Source organism: Pecten maximus, chromosome 6 (assembly GCF_902652985.1).
Source record: "Pecten maximus chromosome 6, xPecMax1.1, whole genome shotgun sequence".
NCBI lineage: Eukaryota > Metazoa > Mollusca > Bivalvia > Pectinida > Pectinidae > Pecten > Pecten maximus.
In genome coordinates, this window is record NC_047020.1 from 15315056 (window position 1) to 15330603 (window position 15548).

At 34.2% G+C, this 15548-nt stretch overlaps 1 protein-coding gene and 1 long non-coding RNA gene across 3 annotated transcripts in view; one reads left to right on the forward strand and one right to left on the reverse strand.

The window, feature by feature from the left end:
• Positions 1 to 3746: 3746 nt before the first annotated feature.
• The window catches only part of LOC117329072 (leucine-rich repeat-containing protein 74A-like), a 31214-nt gene continuing 19412 nt past the window's right edge, over positions 3747 to 15548 (forward strand). Inside the window, exon 1 of one of the 2 annotated variants that reach the window (XM_033886786.1) lies at positions 3747 to 3852. The gene's annotated coding sequence lies outside the window, so the exon portion shown is untranslated. Of the gene's footprint in view, positions 3853 to 6567; positions 6848 to 15548 lie in introns of those variants that run through there. The other variant, XM_033886787.1, reaches the window with a different exon arrangement.
• Positions 11284 to 13931, reverse strand: LOC117329074. Its single transcript, XR_004533101.1, has 2 exons — positions 13817 to 13931; positions 11284 to 11793 (listed from the first exon to the last, which is right to left on the reverse strand). It is a non-coding gene; the product is annotated as an uncharacterized LOC117329074 (long non-coding RNA).

Sequence of the window (15548 nt, forward strand, 5' to 3'; positions counted from 1 at the left end):
AGCAAATTAAAACCGAAACGAAAAAGCATCATGATACACTAAACTTTCCATGCCAGAATGATCTATAAATAGTTGTTTACTTACATGCATTCCATCATTGCTGTGAAACAAATAAAGTTTAATTTAATTTCATAGCAATGTCCTTAAACTAGACACTTCTCCCTATGAAGCTGAAGAAACGCTCGTGCATATTTATATTCATTATATAATTAAAACCCGAGGACATTAATTAGATAAAACAAAACACGAGAAACGATATTATGAGAACAGTGAAGCGTTATTCCAGAGTATGTGGACATTGACTGACATCGATTTGCTTTTATATAGTGTTTAATCTATCATACGGTAAATAGACAACGGACTCGGCAATGCTTACAAGTACATAGATAGGAATTTTAAATCTTGCATGCACAATATACCGGTCTCTATTAAAAATAAACTTACCGTAAACGTAGACTATGGTCGCTACAGATGATTTTTACATCTAAAGTAAGAGTAGACTATGGTCGCTACAGATGATTCTTACATCTAAAGTAAGAGTAGACTATGCCTGTCCTATAGGTGGTCTCATAAGAGGGGGACCACTGTACATAGATAGGAATTTCAGATCTTACATGCACAATATACCGGTCTCTATTAAAAATAAACTTGAATTAAGAATGGGAGAGAGAAAGAGGCAACGTCATTATCAACAAGCATTTATTGACATCCGTACAAGATCAGCCTATATTTTATTGAAGACAAATTCAACCCTGTTGGGGGAAATGGTTGACTTGTATTACCGTAAACGTAGACTATGGTCGCTACATAAGTAAGGGTAGACTATGGTCGCTACAGAGGATTCTTACTTCTAAAGTAAGAGTAGACTATGGTCGCTACAGAGGATTCTTACTTCTAAAGTAAGAGTAGACTATGGTCGCTACAGAGGATTCTTACTTCTAAAGTAAGAGTAGACTATGGTCGCTACAGAGGATTCTTACTTCTAAAGTAAGAGTAGACTATGGTCGCTACAGAGGATTCTTACTTCTAAAGTAAGAGTAGACTATGGTCGCTAGAGAGGATTCTTACTTCTAAAGTAAGAGTAGACTATGGTCGCTACAGAGGATTCTTACTTCTAAAGTAAGAGTAGACTATGGTCGCTAGAGAGGATTCTTACTTCTAAAGTAAGAGTAGACTATGGTCGCTACAGATGATTCTTACTTCTAAAGTAAGAGTAGACTATGGTCGCTAGAGAGGATTCTTACTTCTAAAGTAAGAGTAGACTATGGTCGATACAGAGGATTCTTACTTCTAAAGTAAGAGTAGACTATGGTCGCTACAGAGGATTCTTACTTCTAAAGTAAGAGTAGACTATGGTCGATACAGAGGATTCTTACTTCTAAAGTAAGAGTAGACTATGGTCGCTAGAGAGGATTCTTACTTCTAAAGTAAGAGTAGACTATGGTCGCTACAGAGGATTCTTACTTCTAAAGTAAGAGTAGACTATGGTCGCTAGAGAGGATTTTTACTTCTAAAGTAAGAGTAGACTATGGTCGCTAGAGAGGATTCTTACTTCTAAAGTAAGAGTAGACTATGGTCGCTATAGAGGATTTTTACTTCTAAAGTAAGAGTAGACTATGGTCGCTAGAGAGGATTTTTACTTCTAAAGTAAGAGTAGACTATGGTCGCTAGAGAGGATTTTTACTTCTAAAGTAAGAGTAGACTATGGTCGCTACAGAGGATTTTTACTTCTAAAGTAAGAGTAGACTATGGTCGCTATAGAGGATTTTTACTTCTAAAGTAAGAGTAGACTATGGTCGCTACAGAGGATTCTTACTTCTAAAGTAAGAGTAGACTATGGTCGCTACAGAGGATTCTTACATCTAAAGTAAGAGTAGACTATGGTCGATACAGAGGATTCTTACTTCTAAAGTAAGAGTAGACTATGGTCGCTACAGAGGATTCTTACTTCTAAAGTAAGAGTAGACTATGGTCGCTAGAGAGGATTCTCACTTCTAAAGTAAGAGTAGACTATGGTCGCTACAGAGGATTCTTACTTCTAAAGTAAGAGTAGACTATGGTCGCTACAGAGGATTCTTACTTCTAAAGTAAGAGTAGACTATGGTCGCTACAGAGGATTCTTACTTCTAAAGTAAGAGTAGACTATGGTCGCTACAGAGGATTCTTACTTCTAAAGTAAGAGTAGACTATGGTCGCTACAGAGGATTCTTACTTCTAAAGTAAGAGTAGACTATGGTCGCTACAGAGGATTCTTACTTCTAAAGTAAGAGTAGACTATGGTCGCTAGAGAGGATTCTTACTTCTAAAGTAAGAGTAGACTATGGTCGATACAGAGGATTCTTACTTCTAAAGTAAGAGTAGACTATGGTCGCTACAGAGGATTCTTACTTCTAAAGTAAGAGTAGACTATGGTCGCTAGAGAGGATTCTTACTTCTAAAGTAAGAGTAGACTATGGTCGCTACAGAGGATTCTTACTTCTAAAGTAAGAGTAGACCATGGTCGCTACAGAGGATTCTTACTTCTAAAGTAAGAGTAGACTATGGTCGCTACAGAGGATTTTTACTTCTAAAGTAAGAGTAGACTATGGTCGCTACAGAGGATTCTTACTTCTAAAGTAAGAGTAGACTATGGTCGCTACAGAGGATTCTTACTTCTAAAGTAAGTGTAGACTATGGTCGCTACAGAGGATTTTTACTTCTAAAGTAAGTGTAGACTATGGTCGCTACAGAGGATTTTTACTTCTAAAGTAAGAGTAGACTATGGTCGCTAGAGAGGATTCTTACTTCTAAAGTAAGAGTAGACTATGGTCGCTACAGAGGATTCTTACTTCTAAAGTAAGAGTAGACTATGGTCGCTACAGAGGATTTTTACTTTTAAAGTAACTATACGCAGATTATGGCCAAAATAATATCTGATGACAATTACAGAGTCGCCCATCTCAGAAACATCCCGTTAGTGTAATACTGTCATTGAAATTCTCATTGATATAACATGACACTAATTATGCATGTGTATGTTCTTTTTTTTCAGACGAGACACGCTGAAATGCCATTAATTTATGTTTTAATGTGTGAGATAAGGTAATTGTATAAAAAAAATAAAACTTATGCATTCAGTTTAGATATTCAGATTAATGTGTGAGATAAGGTAATTGTATAAAAAAATTAAAACTTATGCATTCAGTTTAGATATTCAGATAATAAAACGTCACCTTCTTACACAAATTATAGATTTAAAGATGTTTGTTATAAACTTTCCTACATGAACTATAGGTCGTGTGAACCGGGGTGGAGTCACTCAGAGTTCCCTTTGACGTACATTGGGTAATTAACGGCATTCGTAAATAATAGCATGGCCTTGAAAAGGACAAATGCATTCTTAATGTGACAATAGCACAATTGGACAGATATATTTCTCTGGTTACTCAATGATTGGCATGTAATGTAACAGCGCATTCAAAAATACCAAACTGAGTCAATGTCCTGTACAAATCACCAGTGCTTGTATTGATTCCGTGACGGAATCGTCAGTGTCATTAAACTTATCTATGTATGTTATATTCATTAAACGAGTTATTTTGTAGGATACTTACGGTTTAAATGTAGTCCGTTAACACTTCTTTGTTTACTTAATGTTAATACTGTACATACATTTAAACGTATACAGTTTATTTATTCGGTTTGATTTCAAAGCGTAAACCGCTATGAATTAAACCTATATACATTATTATGTATAAATCTATCTTTAAGAAAATAAGCGGCTTTTAGCCGTAAGCTAACTGGAGACAGAGGAGGTCTAAGGAAAACCCATTTTGGATACAAATTACTTCGGAACAGGGTCATAAAAATCAGGTAAGCGGTTATTCTTTTTTATTACTTGATAACAAATATTCTGTTTTGAATTTTTCCCCGTAGGAACATTTCTTTTTTCTTGAATAAGAGATTAATTACTGATGGTATTCATTATTATGATATTAGTATATAATCTTTGTATTCCCCGATCTCTATTCTAGTTTATTAATGTAATTAAACAGAAAGTGATTCTTATAAATTTATTGTTGTACCAAAGGTATAACCAGGTAGATACATAAACTATGTAGCTATTAATACAATATTAATTTTGAAAGAAAATATTTTTTGTCTGCCTAAATGTTTTCATCATGGTTTATTAATGCAGCGGCCTTGTTTGCTATCTGATTCTATTTGCAAATAAGATGGGTTTTTTTATTTTGAGGTTTGGAACCGAAATCGTGATATATAAATACTAATATACACTATCATTATACATTTTCATTCTTTATTTGTTAGTAACAAATCTTGTAGTATGTTTTAAGATAATGTATGCACTTATAGACAAAAGTGTCAATTATTGATCGTAGTAATCTATAAACTACAGTTCTGTCGATAGTGCAATTAACTTTTTTTTACTGAATCTATGCCATAATAATTTCATTTTAAAGATTATTTTAGGAATAAAGCTGCTATCTATACAGAATATTCACTGAAGTACTTGCTATTTTTACGGAATATTAAGTGAAATACTCGCTATTTTTTGCTGAATATTTACGGAAATAGCTGCTATTTAGATATAATATATACGGATTTACAGAAATAGCTGCTATTTTTACAGAATATATACGGAAATAGCTGCTATTTTTCGTCATTTCTAGCTATAAGGATTGCACAAGCGACATGCGAATGTACATTGTATTGCTATATCATAAGCTGCTTTGTCCTCCTATGTTAAATCTATATAATGTTCACCATCTTTATATGGACCACCACCCCCACCCCAACCCCCAGCGCCACCTTATTTTGCACATATCATCATCTGAAACAAACTACGTAGGCAAAAATTTGTTGTTGATGAATTTTGCTGTCGTACATGCACGTTTAACGTAAGGCTATTAAATTAATATCGCCAGTGTTTTTAAAACATACAAACATCCATTGGGTTTACTTAAAGTATGAATATTTGGATATTACATTTACATCGACAGTATTTAACAAACAAACATCTACTGGGTTTAATTGTACACCGACAGTATTTAACTAACAAACATCTACTGGGTTTAATTGTACACCGACATTATTTAACTAACAAACATCTACTGGGTTTAATTGTACACCGACAGTATTTAACATACAAACATCCATTGGGTATACTTATAAGAATGGCTATTTGGATACTATATATATATATTGGATATACTGAATAACGTAAACATGTCTGAGTAGGGGCAAATTAAGCCATATAAATACTATGGTTGAAAGTGAGTTGGGATTGATTACAAGTACTTTAGCCCTTCATCGGATTGTAGAAATGCTATGATTTACACAGAGAAAGCTATCGTTAAACTTATTCCTTTAATCCTTACATACTTGATCATGATTAATGATGACTGTTTTGACTTCTTACAGTAAACCTTACGATATGTTATCTCTAAGTGTGTTATCTTGGCTAAGGGCAAGTTACCTCCCATATCTACTGCTATCTAAGAACCGACATATTTTCCTTAAAGCATTGGGGTCAGTAATCAATATGGATTTATTCGGCAAATAATCACTTTTGTACATTAGAATATCTACATTCCTTAAGGCAGTGTTATACAGCCCTCAACCTACTTCTCCCCCTAAAAATAAATAAATAAAATTAATGAACATTTACACATTACTAATTTAACTTTGCTTTTGTGTCTCGTTTTATATTAAAATTCGGAAACGTTTCCGGAATTGGTTATATAACGTTATTCAGTTTGAAATTGGTTCAATTACATGTACTTTAGTCATATTGTTGCTACGTACTCCCTAATCAAATCAGCTGCATACAAACATGACACTGGTATCCTGACCGTGGTGTGTCACTTGATATACACAAACCATTTATTTTTTGGATACATTTATATCTGAGTCGTTAAGTGCCTGGTATTAAACAAACATCTTTATTTACATGCACAATGTATATCTATTGATTAAACTTGATCATACATCCAAATACCAACACCTAAACACAGATTTCAAAATCAGTGATGTATTTCATATAAAGACACCCGTTTCTTATATTTCTTTGTACATGTAATTCAGTTTAAGTTTTAACGATAATGTGCTCTTCTGTATTGTTGTAATATAAATATTTATCGTCAGATAGTTTTATCACATGTAGTGATATGTGTCATACGAGTCCAATGTCCCTATAAATAACCATTAATATGGTACCTTGTAGTGTCATCAGCTAGGTACAATATTTAATACCTCTCGTGGTGTAATATACCTGATGATAAATCTCTTTGATGTTCCCGCCGTAAACTTTAGTGATACATAGCTGTATTATATACCAATAGTGCTATAAAACTCTGTAACAATGTCCTATAGCCTAATTTAAACTTTTCATTGCCTTGTTTGTTTACTAAACAGAACCGAGCCTTTAAAGCTCTGGATTTTAACTAACTGACGAACTGATATGCGGCAGGGTCGAGCGAATATTTACCAAGCACCATTCATATAATAAAAGCAGTTTAATGACATATTTTCAATTAATGTATCACGGGTCTTTTTTGACTTCTCATAAGTATAAATCATCTGCTGATTGACGCCATACAGAAAAATCAGCCACACGTCAACTTATTGATTACTTATCAGCTGGCTGTCTAAATATATGGCCAAAATATTCACTTCAGTATTGGAGCTTTGCTTGTTGGCATCGAAGTCAAACACGTGTCGAATTTAGATGAGACAATGAGCAAGTGAACCTTCACGACACTTCCATTCAGGACATACGGCATTGTTTCGTTGATAAATTGGTTTAGTCCCAAGTCAAAATGACTGATATTGTGCATACCAGTGTTTGGTAAGTACTGTGTACGATACATCCATACAGGGTCCTATCGGTAAGCTTGGTTTATTCTTATGCTTTTCGTTTAAATATTTGTACATAATATTATTTTCATATTCAAATTTTCGTCTTTATTGTTGTCCATTATTGCGACATGAATAATTTACATAGTCTGTTCATTTATATATTTTTTTCACGTATCCAAATACTTATTGACTTATTACTATTTTATTATAAAATCCATTGCATATCGTTTTCCAATTATGTACACTTTAAATCTGTTGATATTTGTTTCACTTTGGGGTAAGTGTTTTGCTAAAAGCGGAAAGTTTAAATACCATTTTGCAGCCTATTGAAATTTAAACTTTATCTATTTTGCAACAATTGCGAAACTATTTATATAAACTTATATTAATCACTCTTAACCGGTAAACGGAGAAAGACCACGTAGTCGGGCAAGGGACACCATACTTTCTCCTGTCCGATCTGGGAATCGAACCCCGCCCGCTTAGGTGAAAGGCAAGTGTGTAACCACTGTTCGACCCGTCCATTACCGCTGCCACTCGCCCACCCATTGTAGACACATAGATAATATCTTAGATTACCGTTGCCACTCGCCCACCCATTGTAGACACATAGATACTATCGTAGATTACCGCTGTACTGGCCGACTACCAATTACAAACAGACAATATCTTATACGGGTATCACATGTACTACAGCCTGTATTCAGAAACACACGCGATAGCTGCACAGCGTGTTCCATGACGAGCTTATATGTACCATGATGAGCTTATATGTGTCATTATGAGCTTATATGTGTTATGGTGAGCTTATATGTGTTATGGTGAGCTTATATGTCCCATGATGAGCTTATATGTGTTATGATGAGCTTATATGTACCATGACGAGCTTATGTATCATGAGATTATTTCTGTTATAATGAGATTTGTTGTGTCATGCTGAGCTTAGTTGTGTCATGAAGAGCTATTTTTTTCATAAAAAGCTTATTTGTGTCATGTTGAACTTATCTATGTCATTATGAACTTATTCATGTTATGATGAGTTTATTTGTGTTATAATAAACCAAGCTATATTATAATGAGCTTATTTGTGTCATGATAAGCTTATTACAATTCACCATTTAACTTTGATAATATTTATTTCCCCTTATTTTGACCATTCTATATTAACATACGTTTGAATCTGAGGCAGAACATCAATTGATAAAAAGACAAACATATATCATTTGCCGGCTTTATCTGTGAAAGATTATCATGTCAATTATTACATGGACGTCACAACCATTGATGGAACCGTTATTCACAACAGACACTTATTTTCAGTATAGAGCATGTAATAATATGAACTGTAGACAAGTTCACTGGTGGTTCTTATCCTAAACTGCCAACGTTTGAGCCAAAATAACGAAATTAAACTTAACAATGAAATGGCATGTATAGGCTATGTTTTTGCCATGCTGTCGTATTGACTGCAGCGCACGATAAACTAACGCACACTTTAAGATAGATTATAAGACTCTTTCATATGTGTATATGTAGGATAGGGATATTCCACCGCGAGGGGTCACAAAATGTGGTGAAACCCGAGGCTTGCCGAGGGTTTTACCACATTTTGTGATCCCGAGGGTGGAATATCCCTATCCTACATACACACATAATGAAAGAGTCTTTTTCTCTCATATCATTACCGAATTTCTGGCGAAAGTGTCCCTCAGCCATCCATTTTCTTCAATTTTTTAATTTCTTTATTTGACGTTTTTACTAAATATACTTGTGATATTCTGAAAGACCATACCCTATTTTGACAAACTATGTTTGCACACAAATTTCATTCATTTTGTGGTTAAGTGATGAACGAATGAACAATTCGCCGATAAAAATTACCGTAACTTGACCGACTTTTACGTGGCCGTGATCAAATTGTCAACATCCGAGAAAAAGAAGTTCTATCAACAATACTGAAAGCCAACGCTGAAATGAGTTTTCCAACTTCACATATAATTTGATTTGCACCTCGACATATTTAATCATTTCACAGAACATACTGTACTTTTAAATGTCAAGTCAAATTTTTTTTTATAAAATACTACGTCACTGCATGACGTCACGACTGTCATTGGAATTCCATTCATAGTTCAAGGATATTGAGAGTGATGTCGATCTCGATCGCCATGACGCGGCGATGTTTCGTGGCTGGTAATTTTAAATTCACTGTGATTTTGGCAACTTCGTGTGTGAACCAGCGAACAGTGACTCTATACGAGTATTCGATCTTTTCTGTGACATAGGATTATATGTGTTTAACCGGTTGTCTTGATGGAATGACGAAGGTAGGTCAGTCGATAACGATGATCATATTGAAAGGCTAACGTCACAGGACCCCATTTGGTACAAGACCCCATTTGGTACAAAATTTGATAAAATAGCTCCCAAATCCTCGCATGTCCATTCCATGACCCAAGATTTTATGGCGTCATAATGTAAACATAAACGGTCATTTCAGCGTCAATTTTGAGGTATGCAGCGATCCAGCTTGCTTAATACAAGATATTGAAATGGGTAAGTTATAGGAAAACATCCGTTTTGTGCATAGTTTTGCCTTTCGACGACAGTGTTATATCAACTTTTGAAATGTTTTCCGGCACATTTATCACTCCAAATGATTTCTTATAGTCCTAAAAGTCTTCGTTGTTCGTATTACACAGGTACTTGCCTTATAAAGTGAACATACACTCATTTTCAGTGTGCTGTACCTGCAATTCGAACTTCCCCGCTTCGCCATTGCAGTAAAACTATTTGTGCGCATGTCGGAAGTTGATCTCTAATACACTCTCACAGGTGCTTGATCAACGATAAGTCCGGATTTTTTAAGGCCTTTATTAAGAGTTATTTCCCTTTTACTATGAATACTTAACATAAAGGGGCATTCACTGAAAACTGAAGCGAAATAATTCAATAAATAATTTAATTCATAATAATCCTTCTTATACTTTTAACATGCATAAATGGGAAATATCCTCTCTGTACATTGGAGAAAAAGTAATTCACCATTTCCTTTCAATGATATACATTATCATTAGCAATATTATCATGAAGAAAAAATAAATACAAATTAATATAATATTTATGACATGAATATATATATATTTTTTTTACATTCACCCATTCCCACCAAGCTGATTATTAACACCTAAAACACTCTGGGACTCCCCAATTTTTTTTCCATTCAAATTATTCTCATGAACCAATTTTTTTTCTGAAAATAACCCCATTTATAAAATGCCCAGCCCACCCTTTTGTTTCAGTCTTTATGTCCTTACTTATGGCATGACTGTAACACATGCATGAACAGGCCGGCTAAGTGATAAAATTGATCAACATATTATATTGAACAAGATCTTGCCGGAGTATGCAACATATTCTAACATATTATTTATTATTAGTTTTAATGAATGAAAACCCAATGTACAAGTCGAACCTGTGTATAAAGGACACCTAAGAGACAAGTGTCCTTTATAAGAGAGGTGTCCTTCATATAGATGTTCAACAAGTTATGTCCCTTATAAACAAAGAAACAAACCAAATCTGATTACTGTACATTACCATATATATCTCCTGATTTGTTATATTTAAACAATAAAACAAATGAATAAAAGACAAATGCCTAATTAATTTTCAATTATTTATCTGACACAAACATTGAACTTCAGAAGTTGATAGTTTTAATAATTTATAGTAAGCCAATAGTATAAAAAAAATCTTCACAATATCATCCTATAATGAATGTCTATTCAGACAAATACTCAACATAGAAAAAAGGTAAAGATAATTCTTATTAAAACAATTTTCATTAATCATCAATATTTTGGGGGAAAAAAAAGGTTTGAAATATCTTTTCTATTACAACATTAACCCTTTAAAATTAAAGAGAATTTTTCTCTGATAATTTCAATCCTAAGCGTTTATTTTGAAATATATTTTCTGAAATCCATGTTGGGATTTAATTTAATAAATACCCATTTCTGGTTCAGTCAATAACTATAGTGTATACAAAGACACTCGGAACTCTCCTGGTGTTCTGTCAGATTTGCATTCGGTTGTTTTTGTAAGTAAACCAATTATGACTGACATAACTATTGCTTTATCCTCTTTTGTTGGTCTTAATAATGATTTAATTACTACCTGACCATTCTTGTTTTCTAGGCTAGCTGTCACCAGTGGGGTTGAGGAAACAAACACCTCTGCAGATGGCGATCGGTCACTCACTCTCTTGTAATTACTTTTGATTGTTACAGGTAACAGGACAATAAGGGACTGATTATATCATAAAGTGGCTTCCTAAGTTAGCATTGCTGCCGAGGGAATTGAGCAGTAAAGGCTCTGTTTTGTTAGTTAGAACCTTTTTACACACAAATAACAACACGGCTATGGTTTAACTCAAAATTTAATCTTTCATCTACAGAACAAATGCAATGAACTTGCAGAAGAAATATTTACATGCAAAATTTGCAACATCAGGGATCGATGTAATGATGAGGAGGAAGATATCCTTTGGGTTAGATACGCTGGTACCTAATGTGGCTGCTGGTTTTACCAGGACTGCCTCAATCATGAAGAGCATGAATGTTGATGTTGAGCCATTCTCAGCTCTTAGTCAGGACACCAGTCACAGTACTTGTGTTCAGTCAGATATTGAGCTACATTGTATTTCCAACACTTGACAAGGCTCTTGACCAGGATGGTACAACCCCCAGAGGGACACGGCATGCTTATATGTCAAGTATCACCAATTTGTTTCTCCGATAGAGGAAGAAATATATCGGGTGACATGCTACTTCTGTAAAAAGTCCTTTCATGCATATTGTTTGCCACCCAGAGTGTACCGCACATTTGAAATGAGGAAGGCATCAGATTCATCCTGGTGTTGCCAAATGTGCCCTGCAAGTTGAGAAACAATATGGTTAACTTTTAATTTCACTTCTGTTGATTGAATGTTCTTAACTCACACTATATTAGTGTTTTAGCATATAATCTATATATACATGTACATTACAATAGTATTATAACTATTTCTTTAGTCACACTTGTGAGAATTACTAGTACATTTATTCAACAATTCAATATCTTTCATTTCATCCTAACTTCCTCTATGATGTAAGTGATCAATCTAATTATATTCAAATTAATTTGTTGACATTTTTACATGAACTGTGATATCTTGTTAAATCTTACTCGTGTTATGTTGCGAGAATAACACTTGTGCTAATGTCATCATGTTTTAAATACATGTATTCAATTTTAAATACGGTTTCTTGACTTTCCATCAAGAGTGTTTTTATTGATTGATTGATTAAAATAAATTTATTGTCATTTTAAAGGTTTTTCTTGTAATATTTCATTTCAATAATTACCCCGGGGAAAAAATAAACAAAAGAAAGCAAAATGAATAAATGATACTGCCAGTAATAGTCAGCTGATAGTCACCAACATGAAACAAACTTTGTATTTTTGTTATTTTATATTATAACTGTTCAATCACAGGGACAATGATACTCAATGCAGGGTTTTCGCCAGGCATATTTTGGGTCCGGTACACGGACCCATTCCCAATTGAAAATTGGCACATATTTTCCCAATTTCGGTCTATATTTTCCCAATTCCGGTCTGTATTTTCCCAATCGCTGTTAACATAAGACAACCTAAAAATTTGGATTTATACGAGCTTCCAGTCATTATTTTGTCAACGTTAAAATGTTACCGTGAGTCATCGTGTTGTTGTTGGTTTTGCGATTCGCGCATGCGCTTGGATAGTCTTATTGAAGTCATATCATATCTGCGTTTGAATCGCCCATTTAAAGGGAGTTTAATGCAAAGCGTTTACGTACGTTGACTCGTTCTATTTACCGAGGTCAAATCAAGTACTGGACTCGGGACGATGTCACACAATTCCAAATATTACACACAGAAGATTTTGCTCAAAGATTCGAAAGATTTAATGAAAGTTACGAGCTTTTTCAAATGAAATACTGGTAATTCCCGATCTGAAAGTCGGGCAGCTGCTTCAAACGATCTCCAACCTGACTGATTTCACTCTTGACAAGCTTGTTAATGAGTTTAAGCACACTAAAGACAGAAAATTAAACATTCTCTGATTGATTAAAACAAATATCCTGAAAAGAGATGCTGACTTGTATTCATTTGTACAAATGTTATGAAAAGAAACAGCTAAGATTGTATAATTCATATATTTTTCCAATTTTATAATATATTCCCAAATTTGATGAAACACCGATGGTATTTTCCCAATTTGTGGAAAATGCTGATGATCTTTTCCCAATTTTTGTTCAGGGACCCTTTCCCAAAATAGCTGGCAAAAACCCTGCAATGTAACATGTTTATAACTTTAAACTGATCAGATATGACCCCTATACATTTTATGCATACTTATAATATTATATTGTAACGTCCCTGTGGTTCAATATGTATCCTGTAGACATACATCTGAGCTGCCCGACGGCTAGTAGGAATGTCCTCACTGGATATATATAGCAGCAGGACCATTCTACATAACTCCTGACAGCGACAAGTGCCCCTTACTTCAATATTCTAATTTAGTAATCTATTATTTATAAAAAAAAATGTATGCAATTTTCATCATCCTAAAAGAAGTATAATGTATTGCCACTTATAAAAAATTGTGAAACCACTTTACATACATGTGCATTTATGATATTTGTCACAAAACATCGTTCAATGAAACCACGTGGACTCGAGCTCAATGGAAAAAAATACGGGAAATACGGGCCGGGATATTTGTATTTCCAGCTATGGTATTTATACACAAATGACAGATATTTTGGAAAAATACTGATGTAATAAGTAATAATATATGTATTACCATCGCAATCGCTCACATTATTGATGATATTTTTGGAAATAATTGAAAAAATCGATGTCTCACCACTTTGTACCAAATGGGGTCCTCTCTGCATGCTCCAGACCGGAAGTTACGTAACACAAAAAAAGCGGATCTATAAATAGCTATCACGTACTATTTATTTTTTGATCATGCGGTTGGAAGTACTAAAGGTTGTCTTAGTAAAATATCAACATTAATTTGAAATTCTCACGTGAGTATTTTCTATATTAGAATAAATGTGTAAAAATTGTACCAAATGGGGTCCTGTGACGTTAGGATGGCAGTTAGTTTTCATGGTTACTCTACACAAATATAGACTCTGAGTTACAATTAAAATAAATATTTTTATATGAACATCGAGGGGTGTCATTTTTACCGAATGTTCGTTCATTTAAGAGCTAATTCCCAACTTCCAAATACACAGGTTACTGAGTAGGCCTAACAGTTACTGACAGTACAGTAGAAACAAATTCCAGGGCCCCCTGCTGACGCAAACGGAATCATTTCATAGGTTGTGACGTTTGACATTACTTTTTATCTTTTTTTTTATATTTTTTTATGTATGGCTTGTATTGTACTTCCTGTCATTGCCAGGTGATTGTGTGTGTTTACACGTTTTTAATGACAAATGACAAATCTGTCGGGTAGGCAAGTCTGTATTTGTCTGTAACTGTTACAACAGGCCTGAGGCGTAGTCTAACTGTTTGTTACAGTAACGGAGTTATACATGTATGTTCGCTCAGATGAAATGTCTAATCGTTTAACCGTGTAGCCCTATTGATTTACTGCTGATATGATATATATTTATCTAAGAATGTATGTATTTTTATAGTTAAGTCCAACGTTTCAAAACCGACACCGACGATAAGGACTGTCGGATGTGAACACAAGCAGACGACGTTGTGAGAGTTGTCCCCCTTGAACGCAGATTTATCCGCGCGCGTGAAATGCTATGTAAGTTAGATTTATCTTACATAGCTATCTTACATGGGCCAACTCTATCCAGCATGGCGAGATATGAGAGAAATTGCACTCCCTTCTTAAACACTTTCATGTGTTGTAAGTCTTTTCTTAAATACTTCCATGTGTAGTTAAAATGCAAGGAAAGTGTATGGTTTTACAAGACACTTATCAATTTGAATGTTACAGGTGTGTAAATAATAATAATACAAAATGACTGTCATTTAACATCACGTTCGGTTTTATACAAGAGACTTAACTGTTGACAACGAGATAATAGAGTACAGATAAGTCGAAAACCAGCATACACCTGGAGTTGTTAAGGCATCAGTCTATGGCCTAGTTGGTATCAGTCAAACCCGTGCTACTGTATTCTGTGACGTCATTGTGACCTTAACATATTTACTGAAGTGACACTAATATTCCCTGAGGTGTTCATATTACTGGAAATATGGCTACAGAAACGTTGAACAGGTCTTTGTTGAAAACAAATTAGGATATTTAGAAATTAATTGTAAAGAACAACACTGAATAGTTTGTGAATGGGAATTCAGATCATTGCAATATGGTAAAGCAAAATAAGCAGAAATAAGAATTTCCACTTGATCACAGAATATTCGACATGATTTCTTAGCTGAATAGATCAGGAGACAACGATATAATGTTTTCTTATGTGTGGTTATTTTGGAGTTTAGATTTAAAGCTGACCTTTGGTAATCTGTCAACGTCATTTAAATTAAGTGACATATCTTTGTTCTCAGAGAAAAACATGATCGATAACTATGGTCACATAATTTTGTGATACTTAAATAAC